Source organism: Pongo abelii, chromosome 16, assembly GCF_028885655.2.
Source record: "Pongo abelii isolate AG06213 chromosome 16, NHGRI_mPonAbe1-v2.0_pri, whole genome shotgun sequence".
Taxonomy (NCBI): Eukaryota; Metazoa; Chordata; class Mammalia; order Primates; family Hominidae; genus Pongo; species Pongo abelii.
The window spans coordinates 53,068,772-53,096,255 of record NC_072001.2 but is presented as its reverse complement, the minus strand read 5'-3'; the positions used below and the strand labels follow the sequence as shown (position 1 = coordinate 53,096,255).

General features: G+C 39.9%; 1 protein-coding gene across 9 annotated transcripts in view; it reads left to right on the top strand.

Annotated features, from left to right (window-relative positions):
- The window catches only part of ATP8B4 (ATPase phospholipid transporting 8B4 (putative)), a 334,774-nt gene that overhangs the window by 31,981 nt on the left and 275,309 nt on the right, over positions 1-27,484 (top strand). For 4 of the 9 annotated variants that reach the window (XR_008513460.2, XM_054531023.2, XM_054531025.2 and 1 more), the window contains exon 1: positions 26,868-27,055. The gene's annotated coding sequence lies outside the window, so the exon portion shown is untranslated. 9 annotated transcript variants of the gene reach the window in all.

Below are 27,484 nucleotides of genomic sequence, written 5' to 3'. Positions count from 1 at the left end.
GATACATGCTTAGGTTGATTTGTTTCTGTTTCTATTCAACTTACAGTCCTCCCAGCCTGGTGACTAAATTTTATATTTGAAAATGTAGGCCGGGCGTGGTGGCTTACGCCTGTAATCCCAGCACTTTGGGAGGCCAAGGCGGGTGGATCATGAGGTCAGGAGTTCAAGACCAGCCTGGCCAAGATGGTGAAACCCCGTCTCTACTAAAAACACAAAAAATTAGCTAGGCGCGGTGGCAGACGCCTGTAATCCCAGCTACTGGGGATGCTGAGGTAGGAGAACCGTTTGAACTCGGAGGGTGGAGGTTGCAGTGAGCCGAGATCGCGCTACTGCACTCCAGCCTGGGCAACTGAGTGAGACTCTGTCTCAAAAAAAAAAAAAAAAAAGTAAACATTTATGTGGTTCAAAAGTAAAAACTATATAAAAATATAATCAGAAGAGTTCTATCTTTTTCCATCTTTCTCATTCATTTTCATCCTTTTGCTTTAGGTAATCAATCCCATTAGTTTCTGGTTAATCCTTTCTGCATTTCTTTTTTTTGCAAAAATTAGGACATATTCATATATTTTCTGAAAAAGCAGCTTTGGCCAAATAGAAATATTGTCTTGCTGGGCACAAAGCACCAATTTTCAAAAAAGTTCCCAATGACTGAGCAAACATTTTCTCTTCTTGGTGTACCTGAGTGCACCTGTGATAGTAAGAGAAAGAAAGAAAGAAAGAAAGGAAAAAGAAAAAAAGGCATGGTGAGAGTGGCGGTGAAGAGAGTAGGGGGCCTAATTAGCCTTAAGTATTTATTCACATTTAGTAAAATTTCCACTAGATGGCAGTAACACTCCAAGAATAAGTTTCCTTTGTGTTCTGGGATAGGGTGACCCACCTACATGGAATGATGAGCTGTGGAGTGTGTTTTAGGACAGACTCCCACCCAATGCAGAAATATTTTAAATGGATTCATTTTTCAGATAATACCAGTTTAACTTTTAGAATTAACTCTAAATCCAGTTTATCCCTCAGTAATGTAATATACTGAAAAAAGAAAGAGACTGATCCTGAATCAATGTATGACTGATCTGTGATTTGATAGCCTCTCAAATCAGACAAGATACTATAAACAGCAAATGTTAAAAAACCCTTAAGATTCAGTAAAATGTATTTTTATGCCCAGTGTTAATTAAAATCTCTTTATTGAATGCACTTTACCTCTTTATTTTTTGTTCAATTTTGTTTTATCCTGATTTTTAAAACAAGTAAAAAGTAGTCAAAGTCAAAAAGTAAACTAAATATCAAGATTCATTTTAACTCAGATTAGGATCTGGTACATATAGCCAGGATTGTAGAGGTAACACCATACCCCTGGTTAACTCAATAGATCTTGCAAAAAGTTCTATTTAATATCAGTACTGCTTTTCATGGCTCAGCTAGGCTATAGGAATGAAATAGCTTCTACGATATTCAGTAGTGTAATATGATATGGAAGCAACTGCTTCCATAAGTGTAGAGGGCAGGAGTGATCTGATCAGCTGAGAGTAGTCAGTGACGGCTTCCAGGAGTAAGTGAACTTTGAAAAAGGTGCTGAAAGAAATCATAGATATGAGTTGATAGTGAAATGTAGGCCCTGTGGATAGGAGGAAAGATATAAAAAAAAAAAAAAAAAAAAAAAGGGTAATTGCAAATTATGTCATCTCATATTAAGTTATTCTTTCATGATGAAGTGAAGGAAAACATGCCTTAACTTTGTGATATAGTTTGGCTCTGTCTCCCTACCCAAATCTCATCTTGAATTGTAATCCCCATGTGTCAAGGGAGGGACCTGGTGGGAGGTAACTCCCCCATGCTGTTCTCAAGATAGTGAGTGAGTCTCATGTGATCTGATGGTTTTGTAAGTGTTTGACATTTTCCCTCTTTGCTCTTCTCTCCTGCTGCCATGTAAGATGTGCCTTGCTTCCTCTTTGCCTTCTGCCGTGATTGTAAGTTTCCCGAGGCCTCCCCAGCCATGTGTAACTGTGAGTCAATCAAACCTCTTTTCTTTACAAATTACCCAGTCTCATGTATTTCTTTATAGCAGTGTGAAAAATGGACTAATACACTGTGAATGCAAAAGTCTATCATGTTCACTATAATTATCTCAGAATGTTTTTCACGTCTCTTCCCCTCCTTTGCATTTCTACCACCATCATCATACTCTAGGCTTTTCATACTGGGAAATGGACTCAAGGTTTCAACTTGGCATCCCTGCTTCCATTCTTCCCTCCTCTAAATTGATTTTCCACATTGTGGCCAGGATTGCCTTCCTAAGGCACAACCCTGACCTAGTATGTTTCCTTTGGTAAAACAAAGGGACCTGAATTGGCTCAGCTTCCAGGGCACCATGAAAACAGTCTATTGATAGGAAGTTGATCTCAAAAAGCCCTTCCATTCTAATGTTTTATGATCCTTACATGTCATCCTTTCACTGAGATAGCATGTGTGGCTCCCATTTATTACAGGTGAAGTTGATGTTCCCTTTTGAGACATGCAAGGCAGTCTACAATGTGGGCCTGTATTTTCTGGGTTTTCTCCCCCTCACTCATGATCAGTTCACTGTAGCCAAATCAGACAGAGACCATATAACGTGGTATCTTTAATCACGCTGTTCCATCTGTCAGGAATGCAGAATCGTCCCTCCCTGTTTCCATTTGAAATGCTTCATTCATAGAACACTTGTGATTTGCACAAAGCCACCGTTTACTACTGTGGCACCTAGCCTCTAAGTTGACCTCCAGAGATCCATGCTGCCTGGTACTCATGCACTGTGAAATGACCACACTGAATCACGGCTGACTCTGTATGGTCAATAACTGATGGAATATGGTGAAAGTAAAAATGTGTTACTTCTGAGGTTAGCTTATCAAAAGCTTTGTAGTTTCTGCTTTAGTGTCTTGGATCACTCACTTTGAGGAGAGCCAGTTGCATGCTATGAGGACACTAAAGCAGCTTTATGGAGAGATCTACTTGGAGAGAAGCTGAGGTCCTTACTCAACAGTCAGCAACAACGTGCCCACCATGTGAGTGAGCCATTCAGAAAGTGATTCCTCCAGCCCCAGTCAAGCCCCTGGGTGACTGCAGAATCAACTAGTATCTGACTGAAGGCAGCAAGCCAAAACTGCCCATCCACTTGCTCCTGAATTTCTGACCCACAGACACTATATTGTTGTTTTAAGCCTAAGTGTTGGGGGTGATTTGTTACACAGCAATAGATAATACAACATCAAGCCTCTGATGCCACAGTTTTGGCAGCCAACTAGAATTATTTGCTCTTCAATTTCTATTTTTAGAAGAAAAGTTCTTGCCTTTAAGGGAAATGAGGGCTTTGATAAGGTTGATATCCTCAAAGGAAGGTCCTGGCATCTCCAGGTCTTCAGCTTCTCTCCTAAGCTAAGCATTTAATTCATTCTTAAGTCCTTCCTATGCATTATGCATAGTCAGACCCTGAAACAGTTCGTTTCTTCTCAAAAGGGAGGATAGTAGAAACAGAGGCAGAGTAACAGTCAAGGTCATAGATTGTGGAAGCAGATGTGTGTGTAATTGAGTCTTGGCTTTGCCTCTCCCTCCCTGCATGCCTACTGACTTTGGAGGATTGCATGGGGGGATTGAATGTTAAGATCTATGCCATGCCCGTACTTCAGTGCCTGGAAAATATCCAGGACTCAGTAAATGCTATGATTTTTATTACTAAGATTCCCGGGACATCAGCCTTTTTTCATTACTACCTTAAACTAGAGCCATCTTTATCATTCCTCGTTGCTTTCTACCACCATTTCTTTCTACCACAGACTCTTCCACAGAGCTGCCAAGATGTTCTTCTTCAAAATGAAATATATCCATGTTGTTTTCCTGCTTAAAAAACCTCTATTAAAATACAAAACAGATCCGTAGGGTTAAATCTAGGCTAGAGTTGCCTTGGGGAGGAGGAAGTGGACGCTGAGTAGGAAGGGGCATGAAAGGGGGGGCTTTTGAGGTGCTGACATGTTGTTTCTTGACCTTAATGGTGATTATACAGTTGGGTACCTTTCGTGATAACTCTGAGTTGTGTCCTGGATGCTCTGTGTGTTTTTCTATATGTATATTATATTGCAATAAAAAGTCTATTCATAAAAAATGAATATACAAACAAGTGAACATCACCGTTGGCTTCCTTGCTGTCAGGGATAAAAGCTCCTGCTTTCCTTCAGCATCCAGAGCTGCCCCATGGCTCCTGTTCAGGACCTACTTCCTCAGTATCATAACTCACTCCTGAGTCCCACACAGCCAGTGCTTCTAGTTATATTTCTCAGCATTCCCTGAACACACCATGCAACTTCTCTGCCTTTTTGCATTCTGTCCACTTCCTCTTTCCCTACCTCAGTTCTTACATTTTAGGAAAAACTCACATTCATCTTTCAAGAGCCCCTCAAACATGCCATATATGTAGCCTTATGTGCCCTCCTTAAGCAGAGAAATTGCTGCCTCCTCTGGCTTACCACAACACCTCTCTCACAGTGATGTGCAGACTTTCTGTATTCATGGAAATGTGTTGTGTGTGCTGTCCAATATGGCAGCCACTGGAAACCCGGCTAGTGTGGTTGAGGAAAGGAATTCTTAATTTTATTTCACTTATAAAAAATTTTAACTCTTTAAAACAACTTTATTGGGGTATAATTTACATGCCATAAAATTCACCCATTTTCTGTACTCTTATTTAATTTTAATAAATTTAAAATTAAATAGCGACCTATGCACAGTGCGGCTCCATCACAAGTTCTCACACAATGTGTGTATAAATCACCTGTTTACATATCTTCCTCTCGTGGAAGATCGTGAGCTTTTTGAAGGGAAAGATTTTGTCCTTATCAGTCTCTTGGTGAGTGAAATGCCTGTTACTTAAGAGACGCTCAATAAGTATTATAAATGAATAATTGGATCGTATTTCTAAGAACCCTGCCCTGATTGCCTGTGAGGTCCTCTCAGCCCATTACTGAGAATTTCTACCCAAACTTTTTGCCTTACTCTTTCTCCAACAGGAATAAAAAACCGTGGCCCAGGATCATGGTGGTAAGGCCTTGGAGAGTCTGGAACCTTTCACCTCTAAGTTTGTTGTGTTTTGGTTTCCCTATTCTTGGTGGTATTAATCAGTTAGCATCCCTTAAAACGGAAAGAGCCCTTGAGTTTATCTGTAGGGGCGGCCAAACAGGAAGAGGAAAAGGAGGTCGCCGCTCTTTCTGTGGCTGGTCTTGGAAAGGGGATGTCCCAAGGGTTGGGGCAGATGGAGTCAGACTTAAGAAAAGGGGAAAGAGGAACAAAGAAGATGGGCCCTGGGAAGTGCTTCCCAAAGTTGCCTGCACATTACAATCACCTTAGGAGTTTTAAAAAAGAGTGGATTCCCTGTCTCATCCCAGAACTACAGAACTTGAATCTCCAGGAGTGGGGCCTAAAAGTCCCTATGTTTTGAAAAGGTCCCCTGTTGATTCTCTTGCAATTTATTCAGGTGGATGTTTAGGAACCAGTGCTCTAAACATATAGTAAAAATCATATGTCAATAGTTTTCCCCAGAGAAGCATGGTGTGTTATTTCATTCTTTGTATATTTTGAATCCAGGAATTAGAACAAATGAAACTATGTTATGGTTTTAATACATGATAAATATTGATCTACTTTGGTAAATAACATTTACTGAGTAATGACATTTATGGCACTCTTAATGCTTCCTGAATGCTTTGTTATCTAAGTTTTCATAATTACTCTGGGAGGTGATCAATCAAAAAATATTTAATGAATTTCTAGTGTTGATCCAACCCAGTGCTGGGTAGACAGGGATATAATTATGGCTTCCACATTACACATTAGGAAATGGATTGTAAGTGATTTAACTACGTCCCAAGGCCAGTCTTGGAAGAGTCAGGAGTCTGGGCCTGGAGTGTTTAGCTTGGCTTATCACATTACTAGGCTTTGCTGCTTGGAAACTAGTGTTGTCATGGTTACCCTGGGGGAGCTCCTAGATATCAGTGATGGCTCATTGTACTCATCTTTCTTACTCTTTTATTCTCTTTCTTTAAAAACATTTTTTATTTCAATAGCTTTTGGGGTACAAGCATTTGTTTTTTTACATGGATAAATTATATACTGGTGAGTTTTGAGATTTCAGTGCACCTGTCACCCAAATAGTGTACATTGTACCCAATATGTAGTTTTTTAATCCCTAGCTCCCCTTCCATCATTCCCCTTCTGAATCTCTAAAGTCCATCATACCACTCTGTATGCCTTTGCGTACTCATAGCTTAGCTTCCATTTATTATAAGTGAGAACATATGGTATTCACACACCTATTGTGCTTATCCAGTTTTAATTTCTATCTGCCCATCAAGCAGAAAACATCTTGCTGTGCAGTTGGACTCAAGAGAAAATGTAATCTCTAACAAAAATGGTTTCTTTAGGGTGTAGCGGTTCATGAAGTTACTTCCCCTAATATGCATATTCCATGATAGTCAGTGAATTTTCTGAAAATAAAATTTGAAGTTTTGCAGGAAGATTGTTAACAGTGAGAATTACTTAATGCTTGAACTACTAGTCTGATCTATTACAGTCACTCTAAGGAGTATTGACTCATCCATCGAACGGACACATTTATTTATTTATTTATATTTTACTTTAAGTTCTGGAATACATGTGTTGAATGTGCAGGTTTGTTACATAGGTATACATGTGCCATGGTGGTTTACCGCACCTATCAACCCGTCATCTAGGTTTTAAGCTCTGCATGCGTTGGGTATTTGTCCTAGTGCTATCCCTCCCCTTGCCCCCAATCCCCTGACAGGCCCTGGTGTGTGATGTTCCCCTCCCTGTGTCCATGTGTTCTCATTTTTCAACTCCTACTTATGAGTGAGAACATGCGGTGTTTGGTTTTCTGTTCCTGTGTTAGTTTGCTGAGAATGATGGCTTCCAGCTTCATCCATGTCCCTGCAAAGGACATGAACTCATTCTTTTTATGGCTGCATGGTATTCTTTGGTGTATATGTGCCACATTTTCTTTATCCAGTCTGTCATTGATGGGCATTTGGGTTGGTTCCAAGTCTTTGCTAGTGTGAATAGTGCTGCAATAAACATACGCGTGCATGTGTCTTTTTAGTACAATGATTTATAATCCTTTGAGTATATACCCAGTAATGGGATTGCTGGGTCAAATGGTATTTCTGGTTCTAGATCCTTGAGGAATAGCCACACTGTCTTCCACAATGGTTGAACTAATTTATGCTCCCAGCAACAGTGTAAAAGCATTCCTATTTCTCCACAGCCTTGCCAGCATCAGAATAGAGACATTTAATTACCTTATCTATTCACACAATTTCCCCTAGACCAGCAATTAAGTCCTATCATGCTACTTTGGCTTTGGAAATAAAAAGGATTTACAATGCAGACAGACTTCTTAGAAGGTGGAAGACTAGGAGAAAGTGGGGGTTGTATGGGTATAAGAGAACAATAAAGGGAGAAAAAGATAAGAAGTGACTGGGAAGTAATGTTTTTATTTTAAAAATTTCTAGTTTCTAGTTTGAAATCAGGATATTTCCAGTCAGTGAAATTCAGTTGACTTTACAAGGTATGCTTCTTAGATAATAGTTCATCCTTGGCATTGTATAATTCCAGTATCTGCCACCAGGTGGGAGATGATGCCTATTAGGATATTAAGGTGTGGCAGTGGTGCCTTTTAGGGTGTTTAGGTGTGGGTAACCAATGACTGAGCAGATAATTTATTCAGCTATCTATCTATCTATCTATCTATCTATCTATCTATCTATCAATCATCTGTCTATCATCTGTCTGCCTATCTATCTGTCTGTCTGTCTGTCTGTCTGTCTGTCTATCTATCTATCTATCTGGACCTGCAATGCTCTGTCCCTTGCTAATCATGTTCACACACCTTTGACACACCTCAGATCATTTCTTTAGTGTAAATTCCTGGAAACAGAAGGATTGAGTCCCAAGGTAGACACATGTATGGGGTGTTTGATACATTGCAATGCTGCCTTCTGGAAAGATTGCACCAATCTACCCTCTCACCACCAGAGTATGAGACAAGCTATCCCAATGTGGTTTACAGATTGCAGAAGGATGAAAATGTGATAGAATCTTTCATCCAGTGACTAGAGTGATACTAAGATGAGCATTATGGTTGGCAGGTTGTGCTCACAGCTCACAGTTACTAAAATATTGATAATTAATTTGGTAAGTGAGAACTTTGATAAGGGAGTTGTTGAGCAGAGAATCTTGTCACTAGATGTGGTACAGTGAAAACATCCTTAAAGTAGCAGTCAGGAGGCCTGGGTCCTGGAATTTAATAAATGTTAGGTTCCTTCCACTCCTCTCTGTGATGATCACCTCGTCTTCAAGATGACGTCCCTCCCAGCTCTAACACTGTATATGTCTCTAAGGATCATGTGCGTCACTTCACAAGAAGAAGCATCGTGAGCATGATTAAGGAGGCAGAAACATCAGATGCCTCATGGTGCACAGTGACATGCAACAAGGCTATTCTTGTGCCATGGTTGTTTGTTATGCATTTCTTGGCAATTTGCATTGTTGCCCTCAGAGACAGTGATTCAGATCTTAGAGCACATTCACTCTGAGACACTTCCAATAACTGAAGCAAAATGCTGCTGGTAGTTAGTCAAGATGTTTAAGTGTCATTCGGTGATTGATCACTTGTGAGTCATGATGACGCACAGTGACGCTCAGCATGCAAAGGACACAGTGGCTCTCCTCAGCCAGGACTGCATGGAAAGATGTCTGATAACCTGCTAACCCTCTGAAGAGCCTTCCAGAATGTGCTGGCTAACATGGAGGATCTAGACAGCTTCTCTCAAAACATTGCTTTTCTAGAAGAATTTACTTTGATTGGTAAGAGCCAGGGATATTAGGTAGCTCCACTTGGGTAACCCATTGGCTGGCTCATAATAGATCCTTGTTGGATGAATGGGACGTAAAGAGAGTGAATGAGATAGTATTTTTGGGAAGATTGATGTTAAATCAGTGCTAGCATGTTGCTTGATTCTGTGACTAATATATTTGAGAAGCCTCTTGCACAGTGCTTGATGCATTGTAGGACATCAATATGTCTTATAAGTGCTCCAATAAAAAAAATGAGCAAAAGCTATGGGGATACAGAATTCAGAACCCGAATAAGAGAATCCTTATTGGTGTTTCAGGGATTCATCCCTGAACTGAAGAAGAGAACTTTCTTTTGTCCAATGTTTCAATTATAATAATAAAATAATATGTATGGTATACTTTTCATGTACTCAGCACATTATTTTATTGGATCCTCACAGCTTGATGAGGTAGTACCATTACTATCAACCCCATCTTACAGACGGGGTAACTGAGACACACAGGGTAACTTGTCCAGTGGTGTTCAGCTGCTGCGTGGCAGAGCTGGGCTTCACGCAAAGGCAAGTCTGATTCCAGAGCCCCACACTCACCATCAAGCAGTGTGGCCTCTTAAGACACACGAAGTTTGTCCTGTGTTCTCAGTACCACATCACAAAGAGTAAACCCCCCAAATGGGACATCTGGTCACTTTCAAAAAGAGAGAAGGGAGGAAGTGAACTAATTTCTACTTAGCAATTAAGCACTGCTCATTTAGCAAAGGAAACAATTAGGATACAATATCTTGATCATGGAAAAATCAAACAGCCCTTCCAAACCAACATTTAAGCCACATTTGCCCCAGCCTGGCTTTATCCCTGTATGAGTGGTGAACTGACTGGCTTTTTAATTTTTCTCCTGGATGTTTTGACATTTTATAGATGCACACAATGCATTTGTGAAGTGCCCACAGTTTGAAGTTTCTGCATAGCGCTCCTCCCTTTAGTCCTTGCCGTGATAAACATGCCCAGATAGCAACTTCACAGAAGGCCGTGAACTTTGAAGTCTTTGAAAAATCTAAAAATTATATGACAATGTTGTATATGGAATCACTGGTGAGAGAAAGCCGACATCTCCCTGAGTGCCAGACACACGACCCTCATAAATCCTGGGCTAAGAGCAGAGAGGGGTGGTCTTGTTTACTTAAACTCTGGGATGGAATGGGCATGGTTAACGTCACAGTCATCGACTCAATCAGGGGATCCAAATGGAATTGCTTCTACTTGTGTGCATTTAAATGTCATGCTTATATCAATAGTTCGGAAGAGGAAAGTATCCACACTCAAGGTTGGATTGAATAAAACAGCCTCACCTTTCATTGAAATGTACATGAAAGAATTATTAAACATCAGAGGACCATTCATTTTAATTTTGGGGAGATAAGAGTTTATCAGTGAGAATTTAGCACTCTTTTGTAGGCCCTTTGAAGCTATATCTGTGTTCCCTTAATTGGATAGAAAGTTTCCCCATTGGATAGAAGAGGAGCCTAGGACATTTCTCTTTATGGTACTCTGCTTCAATGGCATTGGTATTTAGTTACAGTTTTATGTATGTCAGGTTTCAATTATGATGAGTGGTGAAAATATGTCCAGAAAGTAGACTCTAATTCCTTGTTTAGCGGAAAGCATTTGCTTACTGTGCCACCAAGTAAAGTCTCATGTGGAATTCTTGTGCTTGGATTTTTAATGAGTTTGTTCCCCATACTTAGTTTAGATTTACAGAATGTCTAGGGGCATGGCCATGTGTGCACATAAAAGGTCACCTAAAGTGATCTTGGGCAGATATGACAGGTCAGATGCTGTGGGTATAGCTCAAGCAATTCCCACAAGCCACAGTGATAATGATTCATGGAAATGGGGTTAAAATGAGAGGTTCTCTGAAGTGTGGCACCATCAAGTGATGGTGGAGTGGTTAAAGATTGAGAGCAATATGGAAAAACTATTCAGAATATTGATGGAGGGAAAATCCAGATAATGAAATGTAGAGTACCTCCTTATCAACCTACAAGCTAGAATTTGTCACACTAAATATTTAATGAAGAGAAAACTGAGAAAGTTTGGAGATGAATGATATGTCACACTCATATCTCAAAAGGAGAAAAGATAGCTTTCAGATTTCAACCAGCTAAGGACTAAAGGACTGGGGACATAAAACCATTTAAATTTTCCTCTAAGATTAGACTTTGAGGCTCTAAGTTAAGGCTTGTTGTTCTAGACAACCCACTTGAACATTCAGAAAACCTGAAGAATCTTTTTAACAATGTTCAGGTTTTGTTTTACTGCTGTGAGAGTAAAAATAACTTCACCCTCACATCTGATGAGTCACAGAGTGACTGTTGAGCTTGAAATGTTCTCTACTTCTGCTTTGTGATGAGCTAGCTGAGCATTGGTACACAGAACTCAAACAGATGGACCAGAATTTGTTCCACATTCTCTCTCCTTATTTTTGTCAATGCCACCAACATTCCCCTAGCCATTAGGGCAAAGAATGTGACATCATCTTTGACTTTTCACCTCTTCCGTCCTCTTCTGTTGCCAAATGTTGTCAGTTCTATATTTGGAATATTTCTTGAATCTATACTTTGTTCTCCATTCTTGTTGACACTGCCTTAGGCTATTGTTGTCACGTACTAGGATAATTGTAAGGGTCATAATCTAACCCTAACATGTTTTTTCCCCTGATTTCCCATTATCTTCTTCTACACACTCCACTTGCCAGGTAGACTGAAGTACGGTATTTGATGTTCTTTGCCAGATACTCTGTTTTCTGACTTCTCTGTCTTTGTTCCTGCTGTTCTTTCTACTTGAATGGCTTTCACTCCTTATTGTTGTATACAGGAATCACACCAATCTTCAAGGACTAGCTCAAGAGCTTTCTCTTCCCCAAAGTCTGCTCTGATCTTGACCCTCTTCTCGCTTGCCTTTCTTTCCCATTGCAACTTTCTTTCCACCTTTATAAGAGCACTGATCATTGCATAGTTTACTTGCCATAGTTATTTTTACATTATGTTTTATTTCTTCTGCTAAACTCCAACTTTTAATTTTTATTTATTTTTACTTTTGACAGTCTATTTTTCTTTTTTTCCATTTCCCTCTCACTGACAGTCTATCATTCTTACATATTAATTTATTTTTCCTTAGTTTTACTGAGGTATAATTTATGAATAAAAATTGTCTATATTTAAGGTATACAATGTGATGATTTGATATACATATACATTGTGAAATAGTTACCATAATCAAGCTAATTAACACATCCAATCACCACACAGTTATCATTTTTTTATTTTACATTTTTATTTTTTATAGAGATGGGGTCTTAAACTCCTGGCCTCAGCAATCCTCCTGCCTTGGCCTCCCAAAGTGTTGCGATTCCATGCATGAGCCACCGTACCTGGCCCATTTTTTTGTGTGTGTGGTGAGAATGCTTAAGATTTACTCTCTTAGCAAATTCCAAGTATATAATGCAGTATTATTAACTATAATCATCGTGTTATATATTGGATCTCTAAAACATATTCATCTTATAACTTAAATTTTGTAAATTTTGACCAACATCTCCCCATTTCTCTAACCCCAGCCCCTGGCAACTGCTTATTATGCTCTCTGCTTCTTGAGTTTGACTTTCTTATTTTTAATTTATTTTTGTTTTTTATTTTTGAGACAGGTTCTCACTCTGTCACCCAGGCTGGAATGCAGTGGCGTGATCATGGCTCACTGCAGCCTCCACCTCCCCAGACTCAGGTGATTCACCCATCTCAGCCTCCTGAGTAGCTGGGACTACAGGCACATGCCATCACGCCTGGCTAGTTTTTTGTAATTTTTTTTTTTTGTAGAGATGGAGTTTCCCCATATTGCACAGGCTGGTCTCAAACTCCTGGGCTCAAGCAATCCTCTTGCCTTTGCTTCCCAAAGTGCTAGGATTATAGGTGTCGGCCACTATGCCCAGTGAGTTTGACTTTTTTAGATTTCACATGTAAGTGAGATTATACAGTATTTATCTTTCTGTTTCTGGTCTATTTCACCTAGCATAATGTCTTCCAGGCTGATCTAGGTTGTCACAAATGGAAGGATTTTCTTCTTTTTCATGGCTGAATAATATTCCATTGTATGTACAAAACTTCAAGTTTTTTTAAAATTATACTTTAATTTCTGGAATACATGTGCAGAATGTGCAGGTTTATTACATGAGTATACATGTGCCATTGGTGGTTTGCTGCACCTATCAACCCATCATCTACATTAGGTATTTCTCCTAATGCTATCCCTCCACTAGCCCCCACCCCTCAACAGGCCCTGGTGTGTGATGTTCCCCTCCCTGTGTCCATGTGTTCTCATTGTTCAACTCCCACTTTTGAATGAGAACATGTGGTGTTTGCTTTTCTGTTCCTGTGTTAGTTTGCTGAGAATGATGGCTTCCAGCTTCATCCATGTCCCTGCAAAGGACATGAACTCATCCTTTTTTATGGCTGCATAGTATTCCATGGTGTATATGTGCCACATTTTCTTTATCCAGTCTGTCATTGATGGGCATTTGGGTGGTTCCAAGTCTTTGCTAGTGTGAATAGTGCTGCAATAAACATATCTGTGCCTGTGTCTTTATAGTAGAATGATTTATAATCCTTTGAGTATATACCCAGTAATGGGATTGCTGGGTCAAATGGTAATTCTGCTTCTAGATTCTTGAGGAATCGCCACACTGTCTTCCACAATGGTTGAACTAATTTACACTCCCACCAACAATTTAAAAGCGTTCCTATTTCTCCACATCCTCTCCAGGGTCTGTTGTTTCCTGACTTTTTAATGATCACCATTCTAACTGGCATGAGATGGTGTCTTATTGTGGTTTTGATTTGCATTTCTGTAATGACCAGTGACGATGAGCCTTTTTTCATGTTTGTTGGCTGCATAATTGTCTTCTTTTGAGAAGTGTCTGTTCATATCCTTCACCCACTTTTTTATGGATTCATAAAAGAATCTATATCTAATTAATATTCATATTACCAATGCAAGCTTAGGATGGCTGTTCCTGTACTTTTTATTATGAAAGTCATGAAACAGGATACTAATTATTTAATAGTAATACAGCCTGTATTTAAATAAATATTGCCAATAACTTGTTTATTTTCAGGTTGGTTTCAGGGGTACCAAACCACAGGCCAATTGTTGAATGACTGTTATAGTGTGTGTGAGTACTATAATCAGGCATAGAAACAATGGCCTTTGGCATTACCTTTAAAAATAAGTGAAAGGACAAAATAAATCTAATAAGAATTTGGACTAATATAAATATAATCAGGTAAAATTTCTAGAACAAAACATTTTTGTTTCTAATGCTGAGTAACAGGTGCAAGAGCAGTAGCTGCGTGATTTTATAACCATTTAAAAATATTTCTAATTACATGATAATATTAAAAATAAATATTTTTAGTATTTTAGTATTAAAATATTTATATTTCAATTAACATTAATATAATATATGAATAGAATAATATATAAATATTGTTAGTATTATTCCAAAGGTACTACTAAGAGTTTGAAGTATATCAATGCTTATATATTGGTGTTAAACATTTGATTATAAGATATTGAAATGTTACTCCCCTTTTTGCCTAATTGTGATGAACTAGAGCTTATATTTCTAGCATATAAATGAAGAATCAGACATATCTGGTTTCTTGGGGATGAAACATTCACAACAGCTCCTCTAGCGAATAAAAGGAGACGTCATTATAGAGAGGCAGAGATAGTGGATTGGTTAGGCACATAGATTCTAGAACCAGACTGTCAGGTTCAGATTCCACTTCTGCCATTTTCTAGCTCTGCAGCTTTGTGAAAGTTCTTTAACCTCTCTGTTTCTCTGATTCTTTATCTGTAAAGGATAGAATTATTGTAATATGAAATGAATTACTATATGTAAAGCACTTAGAACTATTAAGTACTGCATAGCTATTAGAAGTTCTTACCTATCATTATTGATGTGGTTAGGTTTTGTGTCCCCATCCAAATCTCATTTTTAATTGTAATCTTCATAATCCCCATAATCCCCATGTGTCAAGGAGAGATTAGGTGGAGGTAATTGAATCATGGGGGCAGTTTCCCCCATGCTGTTCTCGTGATAGTGAGTGAATTCTCATGAGATCTGATGGTTTTATAAGGGGCTCTTTCCCCCTTCACTAGGCACTTCTCCTTCCTGCTGCCTTGTGAAGAAGGTGCCATGCTTTCCTGTCACCTTCTGCCATGATTGTAAGTTTCCTGAGACCTCCCCAGCCATGCTGAAACTGTGAGTCAATTACACCTCTTTTGTTTATAAATTACCCAGTCTTGGGTAGTTCTTTATATCAGTATGAAAATGGACTTAATACAATTACTAACATAGAACGTTAGACTAAGGAGGGTTGCTTAGACATTGCAATCCAAGACTCTTATTTATTTTTATTTTTTTAATTTTTTTTGAGTCAGAGTCTTGCTCTGTCACCAGACTGGAGTGCAGTAGCACCATCTAGACTCACTGCAGCCTCCGCCTCCTGGGTTCAAGCAATTCTCCTGCCTCAGCCTCCCGAGTAGCTGGGACTATAGGCGCCCGCCACCACGCCTGGCTAATTTTTTATATTTTTAATAGAGACGGGGTTTCACCGTGTTAGCCAGGATGGTCTCGATCTCCTGACCTCGTGATCCGCTCGCCTCAGCCTCCCAAACTGCTGGGATTACAGGCGTAAGCCACTGCACCCAGCCAAAACTCTTATTTTTTAGATGAAGAAACTGAGACCCCAAGAAGTTGAGTGACTTGTATAAGAATACTCAGTTACTCACCAGAGCCTGGGTAATCTTATCACAGGAGTCCTGGGCTCTTATATTCTGTGCTAGGCCCAGTGCTACCAGTGGGAAATTGAGTTGCTACCCTCAGGTATTGGAGACCCAGACAAGTGGACAGGTGTGAGATTATAGCAAGGCAAGTGCTATGATGGGGAAAGGCAGCATATCATGGGAGCCCAGAGAAGCTCTGATTTCTTAAAATTCTCTGAAGAGGGTTCCTAGAGGAAGTGAGAATGCAGTTAAGACCTGAAAGATGCAGACAATTTAGCCAGGTAAACAAGGCAGGGAAAGGGCATCTGGGCAGGCTGTGAAAAGACCTCAACATTCATGTAGAGTAGAGAACCTAGTCTAGACTAGAGAAGAAGTCTAGTCTGGCCAAGTGGTGGAGACCTCTAGATCTCTTTATAGCAAATGAAAATCTCCCTAGTACTCTACCATGTAATTTGTTTTCTTTTCTTTCTTTCTTTTTTTTTTGAGTCAGAGTCTTGCTCTGTCACCAGGCTGGAGTGCAGTGGCACCATCTCGACTCACTGCAGCCTCCGCCTCCTGGGTTCAAGCGATTCTCCTGCCTCAGCTTCCCGAGTAGCTGGGACTACAGGCACGTGCCACCATGCCCAACTAATTTTTGTATTTTTAATAGTGACAGGGTTTCACCATGTTGCCGAGGATGGTCTCGATCTCTTGACCTAGTCTACCACATAATTTCAATACTGGCCATTAATTAAAATCCCCTTTTGCATTTGTGCTGCATTGAATAGTGTGCCCCAAAATTCATGTCCACCTGGAACGTTGGAATGTGGCCTTACTTGGAAATGGAGTCTTTGCAGATGTTAAGATTGAGGTCATATTTGATTAGACTGGGGCCCAAATCTAATCATGTCCTGATAAGAGGGCCATATAAAGACATGAAGAAACAGAGAAGACACGCAAAGTGCATGCCATGTGTTGATAGAGGCAGAGTGTGGAGGGATGGGTCTATAAGCCAAAGAATGCCAAAGATTGTCAGCAAGTACCAGAAGCTGGAAGACAGGCATGGAACATGTTCTCCCTCAGAACCTCCATAAGAAACCAGCTTTGCCAGCACCTTGATTTTGGTCTTCCAGCCTCCAGAACTGTGAGAGAATCAGTTTCCCTTGTTTTAAGCCACCCAGCTTGTGGTACTTTGCTATTCCAGCCCTAGGAAACTAATATAGCGTTCTTGATATGAATTTGAGTCCTCAAGATAACAAGAAAAAAAAAAAACAGATTGCATTTAGTGATGGACATGAGTGTAGCTGGGGTCACAATCTACTCACACTGTTACCTATATGCCCTAAAAAATGTGGCTACTTAACTTTTTTTTTTTTTTTTTTTTTGAGACAGAGTCTCGCTCTGTCACCCAGGCTGGAGTGCAATCATGCGATCTCAGCTCACTGCAACCTCCACCTCCGGGGTTCAAGCGATTCTCCTGCCTCAGCCTGCTGAGTAGCTGAGATTACAGGTGCGCACCACCGGGCCCAGCTAATTTTTGTATTTTTAGTAGAGACAGGGTTTCACCATGTTGGTCAGGCTGGTCTCGAACTCCTGACCTTGTGATCCACCCACCTTGGCCTCCCAAAGTGCTGGGATTATAGTCATGAGCCACTGCGCCCAGCCTACTTAATTTTTATAAAGGATCTGTCCTTTTTCACTAACTCACACACTCCAAAGGGTAAGTAGGGAAAAATAATCCCCAATAAACCTTCCACTGATCAATTTACCAACCACAGTCTTTTCCAGTTCAAATAAGCTTGTGATTATTTAGTCTTTTTTTAGGGCCTTTGGGTGTTCCTGCTTCTCTCCAGAATGGCATCACAGGAAACCTGTGTGACTCTGTGACAGTAGAGGGAAGTGGGAGCCTTAGATCCATGCCAGGTCCTCTGGATTCTCTTTGCACAAGCAGATCTTGTCATTTTGGCCCAGGCCTTGCCCTTCATCAGCCACAAGGAGGCAGGAACATAGCCTCAAGCATCTGCAGCCACCTTTCTCCTCCAGTGTTCCATACTGCTCCCAGCCTTGCTGGATCTGATGCTCTGATGGACAAGGGCACCCTTCAGAGCCAAAGGAAATGGGCACTTAGCCTAGATTTTCCACGTGACTCCAACTCTCTGGATGTTTCTAAAGCCAGCTCCCTCTTGAAGCTTAGCTCTGAAGCTAGGAAAACACAGGACTCTGGTGTCTGTCTCCATGATTCCCCTTCTTTCGCTGGTCTCTGGCATGACTTAACTCCATAATTGTTCCTCCTGCTTTTATGGGGTGGTATTCATTCCTTCTTTCCTTGACAGACTGGATACAAAATGAAGCACTGGCTTACTCAAAAGAGAAGCTCTGAAGGTAGCAACTTCCTTACCCCGAAATGCACAGAAACATGGGGTTGCACAAGAAGTAACTCCATCATCTGCTCATCTGCTGTAGCTCCTGGGCCTTTAGACTGGGGCACACTCTACCTAAAGGTGGCTCAGCATTTGTGGGGATGTGTGCAGAACCACAGTGAGGCACACCTTGGTATTGTTCATCTGAAATTAATATTTCTTCAAAGACAGACCTTACTTGTGTTTGTTCCTCTCCCTATGTATAATGGGCTATCTCTAGAGGACAGGATGGTCCTAGAGCTGCCTTGAACAGCTTTATCTCCCTCCTGCCATCCGATGCTTTAACCTCCTGCCCTAGTGCAGTCTTCTAGTTTTCTAGGATCAATTTCTTTGCAATCCGCATTATAGCATAAGCTGCAGCAGTTTATTTAAGAGAGAATGCATCTAGGTTGCTAGCCTCAGAGATAGTGTGTATAAGGCAACATTTGAGGCCTCCATGACTCAATTCTTGCCTAATCTTTGTCTGGTCTCTGATCCATTAGGACCTAGAAATTACCTTGACTGATATACTGAGATGATGGCAAACTCACTTTTGCTCTCCACATTCACGAATGCTGTGGGATGTATGTTTGTGACTCACTCAAGCCATTTAGAATGGAAGTCCAAGTCACAGTAGAGGAAGGCCGTTGTTACTGAACTGAACATGGGTCAGTTAATCTGCTGGCCCATGCAGCAAAGCCAAATACTAACACTGGGATTGATTTGCAGTGAGGAAAAGTGAGGCATTTATTACAGGGTGCTATGCAAGGAGAATTGGGCAGCTAATCTTAAAACCCAGACCCCTTGATGGCTTACATGTAAGAGTTTTTAAAGGCAGGGAGGCAGAGGTTCCAGGCAGAGCCATAAATCAATACATGGAGGTTATTGGTTTGACCTAAAAAGGGGGGGACATCTTGAAGTGGGGGTCCACAGGTTACAGGTAGATTGAAAGATTTCCTGATCTACGATTAGTTAAGATTTGTTTAAAAACTTGGGGTCAGCAGAAAGGAATGTTGAACTCTGGCCTGTAGGTGTGACTTCTGCCAGGCCCCTCAGGAAAAAATTTAGAATGAAGAACAGTGGTCAGAGTTCAGTCCCCAGTTCCCCCTTCCCCAAGGTCTATGTGCCAGTGGATGGTGTTTTCCATTTGGTGGTGGGGGCGTGGGGGCGGCGGGCAGGTTTCTGCAAAACAGCTCAGGAACATATGTTAAGATGTTATTTTTAGTTTCTATTGGGACTCTAACTTCTTTGGCTGTTGTTTCAAGCTATTATTACCTCCTTGCTTATCAGATTGCCTGCCACCCTCCACCAAGCATGGAAATAAAGGAAAATCTTGAATTTCTTCAGTGGAAATTCCAGGCACCTAGCTAGTCCTGAGAATTAAATGAGCAACTTGATAAGTAAGAAGGTAGTAGTAGCTTAAAATAATAGGTAAAGAAGTTATAGTCATAAGATGTTTGGTATTTTACAGAAGCTAAACATAATATCTTGACATATGACCCTGAGTTTACTTTTCACAAACTCGGACCTCCACCAAATGGAAATCTTTCTTGCACAAGGTCCAGGAACCCTCTCTTGGGATCTGGATTGGGATCCCTTTCCAGTAACAATATCAGGTCATCAGGACATTTCCTGGGTCTGTTCAGTAAACATCGTTAACCCGTTCCCTTAAATGAAACTGTGTCTAAGAATGACTAATGACTAACCTTCTGGGAATGTAAGATGGAGTTGCTCTGGTTCAAAGGCCTTGGACACCTCTGACAGTATTATTGAAGGTTTTTTTTTTTTTTTTTTTTTTTTTTTCCGGACTGTTAGCTTGTTAGGAACTAACAAGACCCTCCCTAACTCATCTACTCATCTTTCAGGACTCAGCTTCACTTGTTCTGAGGGTTTCCTGTGACACCTCCACACCCACACTGAAATATGGCTTCCCCTCTCCTGTAGTTCCAAAGCCTGTTTGGACAAGGGACACCTAAATTAGAGTTACTATCACATTGTGTCACAATTTGTTCACAACTATTTTCTCTTCCACTAGAAGGATTCTTGTTAGGGCAGATATCGACCTAAAAGAAAGAATCCCAGGCAAAATAGATATAACTAGAGGGTCTATTTGGGCCAAGCTTGAGGATTGCAACCTGGGAACATAGATTCAGTTTTCTGCAGTTACAAGCTGCAGCAGCAGTTACAAGCAGGTTTTTAAAGAAAAGAAGAGGCAGTTTCTAAGTTGTTTACCATGAATTTACATTAAAATAACATAAGTTATTGATTGGCTATATGTTGTTTCTTTGTATTAAAATTCCAGGAACATGAAGATAATAGGTGAGGCAGGTAGTTAGGAACAAAATGCCTTTAAACAATTGCCCCCACAGATGGGTTTGGGGGGTGCATGACTGAAGTCTTAGACTCCTGTCTCTTTGGGCCTGATAAATTTTCCAATCTCCTATAGTGCAGACTGCTCTGAGCTATTTTTCTTTTCTCACAGAGACCAGGTCTTGGTTACCTTGGGGTCCCCAATGCCTTGCAGAGGGGTTGATACAGAATTGGGGCTTGGAAAATGGTGAAGAATGTGTGAAATGTCCCAGAGACATGTCCTAATTAAGAGCCTGAACTCCTTTGATCTTGGACCCTACACTTCCCAAGTGTCATATAAGGCGTAGGAAATTTTCACACCCAGTGCCCTGGAGGACAGGCTAAAAGGGTAAAGAGGTGAAGAGCAGAGCATCTCTTCTCATTGGGATGACAGTTTGCTAAGGAGAAAATGGGGCTGGAGTGAGTGTTAAAAGACCCTAAGTGTCTGGCTGCTCCTTGGGTCTTGGAGATTCTGAGATAACAAGAACCATGGAGCCCTGAAACTGATCCAGATCGGGTTCATTGTTCTATTACTCCTTTCTTGTAAATGCCCTGATTGTTGGAAGGACTTCTTATGATGTCAATCTATAAAAAAGCAGAGGCCAAAAGTCTTTACTGGATACCTATTATGTGCAAAGAAGATACTATACTCCCCTGATAGCAAGAGATACATTATTTTAGGGAGTGTTTCTCTTGCTGATGCCAACAGCCTATTCCAGGATCCAGTTTTGGCTGTGGAGCATTCATCACTTGGAAATGAATTGTTAGAATGACTTTTACAACTAGAGTTGCCAATAGTCTGGCTTGGTGTTAGGCTGTCTGGTTTAAAGCTGGGTCATCTAGTTCTGGAACACATGGTGCAGATAGTATTTGAAAAAGCAAATTAAATGCAAATCACCTGGTTTTGGTGAGTGGGCTTGCATAACAACAAGCCCTGTAGAATCTATTGTTCTTGCTTGTGTCTGAGTGTCTGCACTGAAAGGAATATTCAGGAGAGCCCTTGAAGGAAAGTCCAGATCACTGTCGGGAGCTGGTTCCCAGAGGTGACATTTAGCACCCATAAATTTGGGTATCTTTTTATTTTCTTTTTAAAATCTTACCAGCTTAATTGTAATGTAGTGGTGGATTTATATTACTTTAAGTTTAATTCCTGAAATTTTATTAGTAGAGTAGAAAAGTCCTCTACTCCTAAATCCGGGTCTCTATCTGTGGCTTAACTTCTAACTTCTTGTTTGCATTCTCTTATTCTCTTTTTGTTCTTTTCATGAGTTAGTTGAGTAATAACTAAAACTTAACTGTGAGTCTTTTCATGGAGGATGGAAAATCCTACACAGGAAATGGCACCATCAACAATGGGTCAGTCATTTATGTTGGCTAATGTAAAGAAACCTCCTTTATTTCATAAAAGGTTAAGTAATTGGTGGGGAAATTGGGGTGGGGGAGGGGTTGAGTTACCTCCTCTTGGTGAACTTCAGCCCAATACACAGTGGAAAGTGCCAGATAATAAATGAAACTACAAGAGGTTAGAAAACTATACTTTCTTTTTAGATATTAAAGGCCATGAGGGCATATGTTACTTCAAAGATTTGTTGGATCTGTTTTTGAATGGGAGGCAAATTGGTTTCAATCACTAGAGAGAAGGGGGCATGGTGGCCTAGGAACATTATTAGTGTACTGTACTCCTGTCACCTGCTGAGGTAAGCAGGTTCTGAATAACTCCTCTGGGGTGCAGGAAGAAAATACTAAAACTTTGAATTATCTTTATTGATCTCATCCCTTTAAAATGTCTGTTTATGCTGTTTTATGGTGTATGGAAAGGATATGCTTGGGGAATACTGTCCTAGAGAGAGGAGGAGAAGGCAGGTGGTTGGATCAGGATGCAAAGAACTGGAGATGTGGAGTAGCTCGGAATTCAGAGGTCTCATAACTGCCCAGTGGGTTCTCATTGCCTGCTGCCTAGACAGAGCCAATTTATTAAGACGGGGGAATTGCAACAGAGAAAGAGTTTAATTTACACAGAGGCAGCTGTATGGGAGACAGGAGTTTTATTGTTACTCAAATCAGTCTCCCTGAAAATTTGGGGATTGGGGTTTTTAAGGATAATTTTGTGGGTAGGGGGTCAGAAAGTGGGGAATGCTGATTGGTCGAGTTGAAGATGAAATCACAGGAGGTTGAACTGGGTTTTTCCTTGCTGTCTTCTGTTCCTGGTTAATCTGTAAACCATTCAGGAGCAATATGGGGAGGTTCAGAATCTTGCAGCCTCTGGCTGCATGACTCCTGAGTCATAATTTCTAATCCTGTAGCTAATTTGTTAGTCCTACAAAGGCAGACTGGTCCCTAGGTAAGAAGGGGGTTTGTTTGGGGAAGGGCTGTTACCATCTTTGTTGCAAAGTTAAACTATAAACTAAATTTTTCCCAAAGTTAGTTCAGCCTGTGCCCAGGAATGACAAGGACAGCTTGGAGGTTAGAAGCAAGATGAAGTCAGTTAGGTCAGATGTCTTTCACTGTCATAATCTTCTCACTGTTATAATTTTTGCAAAGGTGGCTTCAGTCTCCTATCTGTTCTGATAAAGAAAATGTAGTCGCCATTGGATTCTGGAGAGATAGTAAAGAAGATACTGACCTTTGTTAGACAATGGCTTATGTGACAGGTGCTGGGTTTTGTGCTATTTATTCTTATTCTATCACTGCATATACAATTTTCATATGAATGCATACTTTTATCCATTTGTTATTTATTTAATGAATATCTCATTTAATATTCACAAACAGCTTGAGAAGAAGGTTTTAATCTTCCCAATTTTGCAACCAGGAAGTTAAGTCTTAAGGTGGGTGAGTAATTTACACAATGTTCTATGATTTACACTTCAGCAATTCTCATTCTTTAGTGAGTAGGTTTGCAGCGTAGACTCCAGTGTAGACTTTAGGAGATTCAAGTGGGCTTCTAGTCTGCTTGGAGCAGGTGGATTGTTCAAGAATGTGCTTATAGAATTATGAAATACTTTGTTCTGATTTTCTTTCATTTTTAGTGCGTATTCCCAAATTGCAATTTTAGGCCAGAGCTACTTCTCTGCTAATTAAGCTGACACCAAGGACTTGGTTTGACATTTCAATCAACTCAATCTTCCCTTGTTGGCCTTAAAAGCAAGCAAGCAAACAAACAACTAAACACAACAAAACCTAAAACTTCTGTTATGACTAAAAAATCTTAATTAGTTTATTTTATTGTGATTAAATTGAATTGACATAAAGGGACTAAATCTACTATTTGTCAATCCCATTCTCAATGTCAGAGACTTAAATTGTAGAATCTCCTCATCTGCACATCTGATTCCTTCCAGCAGCTGATGAGCGTCACAGGAGCAGGAATCATATTTTGTTCATCTTTTCTATGTCCCACAAAGTGTCTAGCAGAGTATTTGCATTTGTTGAATGAAAATATGTTAGATCAATTTCTTCCAACTGTGGATTTCAAACTATAGGCCAGGCCATCCCACTTGCTACAGGTAGTTAATCTGTTTATCTAAAACCGTAATTCATTGGCTTTCTTAGCTATCTTGGCAGTGAGGCAAGAGATATTTACAGGTTCTAAGAAACATACGATGCTGTTTATTCCGTTGTATATTAGACTTATAGCTGTGTGGTTTCAGATTCTTAAGAATAAAAATTTCCATCTCTTCCTTTTGATGAAATGTGTGTAAAGTTGGAGAACAAGGTAAAAGGGTGAGTAAATTAGGAATTCTTTTTTTCTCTCAAATGCTCAGATACTTAATTAAAATTCCTTTAATATGATCATGAGATTATTGTCAGGACAAGTTGAGATGATCCTTGAGAAAGCACTTTGAAAACTCTAGACTATAGACATAAAGGACGTTTGTCAAAGGTAAGGCTTTAAAACAAAATAAGGCCTCTTGAAAACACAGACCTGGCGTTCTGACAGTGTACATACTGCCTAATAGAGATGAAAGTTTAAGCTCTGTTTAGCTACCTTTGTATAATGGGAATAAAAGGTTTTTTTTTTCTTGTATCCTAAATCGGGAATTTAAACTGTTTTCTCATTAGCAAGGGTTTGCAGTCACACTAGTAATAGTCCTCTATAAGATGGACATCCTTCTGTGTTCCCCGTCTTTCTACTCCTTATGAAGAAAAAGTAGAAATTTTTGAAAAAGTTGTGCTAGGTATACATAACATGACATTTATCATTTTAACTACCTTTAAGTGTACAGTTCAGTGGCTTTAAGTACATTCACAGTGTTGTATAACTATCACCATTATCCATCTCCAGGACTTTTCCATCATCCCAATCTGAAACCCTGAACCCATTAAACAATACCTTCCCATACTCTCTTCCTGCAGCCCTTGGTAGCCTCTACTCTTTCTGTCTCTGTGAATTCGCCTATTCTTCTTGCTGAGCCTTCCTGTTATCATTATTCATTCAACATTATTCATTATTCATGAGTGCTTATTATGGACACTGGGAGTACAACAGTAAACAAAATAAAAGCTCTCAAGGAGCTTTTATTTTAGTGGGAGGGAGACAATAAACAGCGAGCACACTTAAAATATTTTTAAAAAATGAGATTATCTTATACACAGTTCTTCTGCAACTTGATCTTTTCACTTGACAGTACATCTTGGACATCTTTTTCTATGTCAGTCTGAAGAGGCCTATCTCTTTTATTTATAATAGCTAAATTTATTGAGTCTCTACTATGCTCCAGGCACTGTTTTAGTTGCAACAATCCTATGAGGTAAGTTCTATAATGATCATCTTTTTACAGATGGCCCAGATAAGTGTAGGAGCTTGCATAGTCACCTGGCCAGTCACTGGTGGAGACAGAACTAAACTCAGATGACCTGATTCCTTACTCCAATTCTACACTCTTTTGAATGGCTACATGGTACTCTTTTGTATCAATATACCTTATTTAGGCAGTCTCTTATATGTAAGCCATTTTTAGGTGTTTTCTTGTTGTTGCTATCACAGTGCTATAATTAACATATTTAGAGATATGTTTGCACGTGTGTGTGGTTTTCTATAAGGTAAATTCCTAAGAAATAAAAACGTGGTTTTCTATAAGGTAAATTCCTAAGAAATAAAAACGTACACATTTCAATACTTGATAGGCACTACTATACTTAGTTTCCTTTAAAAAATATTTTACCAATTTATATTCCCACTAACAGTATAGGAAAAGGCCCTGATTTCCTTATATCTTCTTTAACAAAGGGAATTACCAAACTTATATTTGCCCCATATGATAGGTTTAAAAATGGTATAGAGGTGATACTTAAAAATGTTTTTCATTTAAAAGTGTTTTTTATTTTAAACATTTAAAAGAGATGATTGCTTCCTGCTCTAAGCTGTTCTTGATCCTCTTTTATCATGTAAGAAAGAAAGCCATCTCTCTTATTTCCAGAAATCTGTAGTTTCTTGTTACTGTGGAGCCTTGGTAGGAAAAGGCTCTTGTTTCCGTGAAAACCTGAGGGCCCAGCGTGAGGATGTTCCAGGAGAGTGGAGTTGACGGTGTGCAGGGGATTAGCTTGCTCTGGTTATAGAGACATGATTAAAATCTATTTGATTTCAGTACTTAACTGGCAAATCTGATGCAACTTCTGGAAAATTCCTAGATGGCTTTAGTCATATTTAAAAGAAGCCATATTTTTCCTTTTAAAAATAGATATGCACCAAAATATTTTATTTTCATCTAATCCCGCTTTAACAACCAGAACCCCCTTAAAAGCAATTCCAAACTAAAAAATATAAATCCATTTACTATGTGCATTTGTTCTTTGGTACCATCGGGATTAATGTTTGCATCCTCTGTGCTGAAATTAAGGATGTTGGGAAAGAAGTGTCATTGCTTTGCCTACTAAATCTCGCTTGAGTACGCTTAGCTTTCATCATAAGAGAGCTGAACTTCCCCTGTAAAAAAAAAAAAAAAACAAAAAAGAAACATGACAAAAACCCACTGCTGATTCTTTCATCTCTGCAAGAGCAGGTGGGAACTGCAAAGAGATTTGCTTATCTTGCTCAGTCAAGAGCTGGTAAAAGTTTGGTAAGTAGACCTGGTAGCCGGTGTCCCCTTCCATTGTTCATTTTCATCTTTCTGAATTCTTGATTCCCACAGAGGAAGCCATCCTCAGAAGCCAGCCTCTTGGGAGTTTCCTTTTGTTTCTCCAAGATTAACCAGTTCTGTCCTGTCAGCAGGAGCAGGCAACTAGGGGAGGAGAGGCTCTTCAGGGCTTTCAGCATTTTTCCAAGGAGTGCTTTTCTCCCTCAATTCCTCACTGGCAGTGAAGCTGCTTTCTTGTAACGTCTTCCTCTTCTTCTGACGAGATGCTGATTCGGATTGCCATCTAGCAGCTTCCGGTGGTGGTAAGTGGTCAAGAGTGTTTTTCCGGGAGTTGATCTCAGGGTTTTGAGAATGCCCCCTAGAGACCCAGTTTGTTTTCTGTATCATCCCTCGAGCTTTCAGAGTAGCCTTGCTTTTCTCCTTGGCATGGTCATGGAATGGATACCTGTTTGATCTTCCTGCACTGCTGGGAAATCTTCCTTTTGGGGGAGAGGATTAAGTCTGGGTTGAGGTGAGTAGATGGGTAGCATTCAATAGTTAGTGAGATGAAGTGGAAATTTAGCTGTGGGCTGGTTGGAACGATCTGTTTCTTTTCTCCAGATCCCTATTTTGTTTTGCTGTTTTCATCTTGGTGACTAAGGTTTCACAAATATTCTTTATTATTCCCCTTTTGCTAAAAAATAAATTTGGGGGAATTAGTTGGAAATGGGAGATATGACTTTTTTTTTTGTTGTTTGAAATTTCTATTTTTTATTCTGTTAGCATGCCTATTAAATGACCAATGATAGTAGCATAAAGGTGCATTTCTTCTTGGTTTGTAGGTCTTTGTCACTTCTTTTGGTAGTAGATGGTTTTATTTTTTTCACGGGGTTTGTATCCAGCGCACCTATTCAATATATTGTTTATGGTCAATTTATGCTTTAGACATGAACAGTTTGCA